Source organism: Triticum dicoccoides, chromosome 3A, assembly GCF_002162155.2.
Source record: "Triticum dicoccoides isolate Atlit2015 ecotype Zavitan chromosome 3A, WEW_v2.0, whole genome shotgun sequence".
NCBI classification, from domain to species: domain Eukaryota; kingdom Viridiplantae; phylum Streptophyta; class Magnoliopsida; order Poales; family Poaceae; genus Triticum; species Triticum dicoccoides.
Window position 1 is genome coordinate 712,791,122 of NC_041384.1, and position 3,301 is coordinate 712,794,422.

The 3,301-nt window shown below is 42.2% G+C and overlaps 1 pseudogene; it reads right to left on the minus strand.

Annotated features, from left to right (window-relative positions):
• Positions 1–3,301, minus strand: part of LOC119273408 — a 28,315-nt pseudogene that overhangs the window by 10,937 nt on the left and 14,077 nt on the right.

Consider the following 3,301-nt stretch of genomic DNA (forward strand, 5'->3'; position numbering starts at 1 on the left):
ACTAGACTAGAGGACTCATCCAGCTAGTACAGAACTAGAGATCAGATCTTGCACAAAGGAAAGGTGGTAGCATGACACACGCAAAGGCACAGATGGATGATTGCATATCATGTGTCTGAATGGGAAGATCAATGCTCATAGACGGAGAGAAATGTACCTCAATCGCTAAAGATCTTAACCACTGCTTCGGCAAATGTCTGGTCAGATGTTCATCAACAATTGCAAGGGCCGGTGAGAACAATTGAAGAGAATTTTCTATTGCCACAGCATGGGAAGGGAATACAACAACATTCTAGTGACCAGAACAGAAAAAGGGTATCAGATAGATCTTATGAATTTCTAGTAAGCGAAGATAATTGTAAACAGGCAACAAATACCATATCTTACTTCTTACATCAGATGTCAGTGAGATGTGGTGGTAGCACTTTATAAACCCAGCAACAAGATTCCGGAAGTTTAGACATCCAGCTAGAGGCTCACAAGGATTGGTTTTATTATCTTTCAAAAAACTAGCTAGGTATGCTAGGAAGGGAATTTTTTCATCAGCAACAGAATCGTCATCGAAGGACAAATCAAGGGAACTGCTGACTTCATGAAATCCATCTTTAAGAAACTCAAATATTTTCTTCACCTGAAAGTTTTCTTTTAGTTACTACTATTACATCTCTGTGTTATTGCTTTTATATACTCCTTCCGTCCCATGATGTAAGACGTTTTTTGACACTACACTAGAGTCAAAAAACGTCTTACATTATGGGACGGAGGGAGTATAATATAAAGAACAGAAAGAAACCTGGTTGGGATTGCAAAGTTGACAGCTGTACACAGATAAAGAATGTGAACTGTGGCCACCAGATTTCATTTATGCCCAGGCTGTACGTGCACAGACAGGCTGATCCCCAACTAGATCCATGAAGAACTCAAATCGATGTGGGCTATTCTCCTCAATTTCAACTAAAGCTGAAATATCAGTGTCGGCAGCCTGCAAAGAATCCAACTAGTTGTTCAACATGGCAAACAAAAATGGCATTGCAACATATAACCACAGCTTCGGCAAATGTCGAGCAATATTTAGGCCCTGCTGAATGTTGTTGTTCGACTCAAAGTGAATAATGTTGACCAAATCAGGACATAATACTGGTACGAAGACGATCTGATAATTTAATATTTGTTCGTCACAGCAAGACTACCTGCATAATTTTTGTTTGCCAGAGCTTCTTGATGTGAAATCCACGGCGTAGAAATACGCGCTCACAGACACCATGTCCTGGTCGACCACCAATGTTGAATACCATAATACCCATAGGCTTTATGACAGCTATCCCTTCTTCAACTGCACGAGCAATCAATCCAAGGCCAAACTCGTCCTCGACAAAACCCTGGATACAGTAAGGTATGGTAAGTTCACAAACATAACAAGTGAACAGAAGGAGGCTGCCAATCATGACTGTACTTCTTACAAACCATCTCGAGTTAAATTGATTGTACAGATGGAACTAAGTTCTCAGTAAACCATCATCCATTATCACCCAAAAGATATATCAGGAGTAGAGACAAAAGCCTATAAGGAAATGATATATGTTCAAACACAATGTTTTCCTAAGATGGTCATGAACAAAGCTAAGCATTGAAGATAGATCACTATTAGTATTAGGTAATGTTGTGGACGTTAGCACAATACATCAAAGTAGCACTACTTGCATTACAGCCGGCCGGATAGCAAGAAGACCATGATGGTCATATTGCAGCAGGAGATGGTCATGCGTTTGGCAAAGACTTGCAGCAGCAAGTAAAAGAGGAGAGTCCTTTAGAAAGAAAAGTATACAATTAAGATAGAGTTGACTTATATAAGGAAAGAGCTAATAAGTCCAAAATCGTATTAGGAGTGGTCAAGGGTGCCATGTATCTATGTTTGAGCCAAGCAAAAAGAACCAATCTATTCTCTGCCAAGTTATTCTCTATAGTCTCAACCTATGTCTACCTAATTTCTCGCAGCCACGTCATCTGACTATCAGCAGGGTAGTTATCCCGTTGTGAATTAAGGTTCACAATAGTTCGTATCAGAGCCAACCACCATGGCTTTTGCTGCTGAAAAGCCGTCATGACAGATACTGCATGTCATGATTCAGCAAGTGGTCTAACCATCAGTCTATCACAGAGAATTTGTTTCATCGAGTCTTCAATCCTATGGAGTGGTGGAGACCATTGAAATTTTGCCAGGAAGATAATAAATCATGGCCTTCATCAAATATGGCTTAGATCATGATGCTGCACAAGCTCGCCGAAATATCTATGATTGTTGTTTTCAGCTAGGCATCCAGTTAATCTCTACTCCAATCCGTACATCATTATTTTTAGGGCCTTCCATGTTGACAATAGCAACAAACTTGTCAACAGTCAAAGCAAGAAATATCATTGTTGGTGGCTCGACAAGAAGCAGCAGTGCCAGAGGCACATGAAGAAGTACAAGCAGTTACGACGAGACATACAGATGCAGTGGTGGTGGAGCCACAGCTAGCGCTGGAGGCAAACAGCTCAGCAAGCAATACCAGTGATGATGGTGTGAAAGCATGCACCAGTCGCCTGGGTGCTTGCTCACCATGACCTAAACCTTAACCTCACCAATAGACTCTCCCACTCCGCTGAACATGAACTGATTGCTATGTGCATTATTATGGCTTCGATTAACTTGAACTCGCAGGTGGCTGACAAAAGATTTACTAGGCAAGGGGGCAAGGCCCTAACCACCAAGCTAGCATACAGAGCGGCCTGGAGTCTTCAACCGACGGATTGCCTGGTCGCTGCTATCTGGAAAAAGTTTGCGCCAAACAAATGCAGAATCTTCTTTTGGCTGGCGCACAAGGACCGCCTGCACACCAACGAGAGGCACTTCCGCCGAACCATTGCTACCTCTGATGTTCTTGCCCTTTTTGCAACCAATGCGAGAGCATCGACCATCTTCTGTTCAATTCTCAACTGCTAAAACCACATTGGGATGAGCTTGGCAGCTTACATGATGGCACCCCTCAAAATCTGCAACTCTTATGGCGTGATGCTCTGTCCGATAAAACTGGAACAACGGTGATTTTGGCCACCCTTTGGAATATTTGGAAACCCAAAAGTTTTTAGGAATGAAGCACAAGGCCTAAACACTGTTGCTAGAGCTGCAGCTGACGATCTCGAACTGTGAGCCAACAGATGCAGCAAACATAGTCAGATGCAGAACCTGCTCTGTAATTGGGGTACAATGTTGTTTCATTTAACCGGGAGATTGTGATGTATTAGCGAGATTGTACTGTAA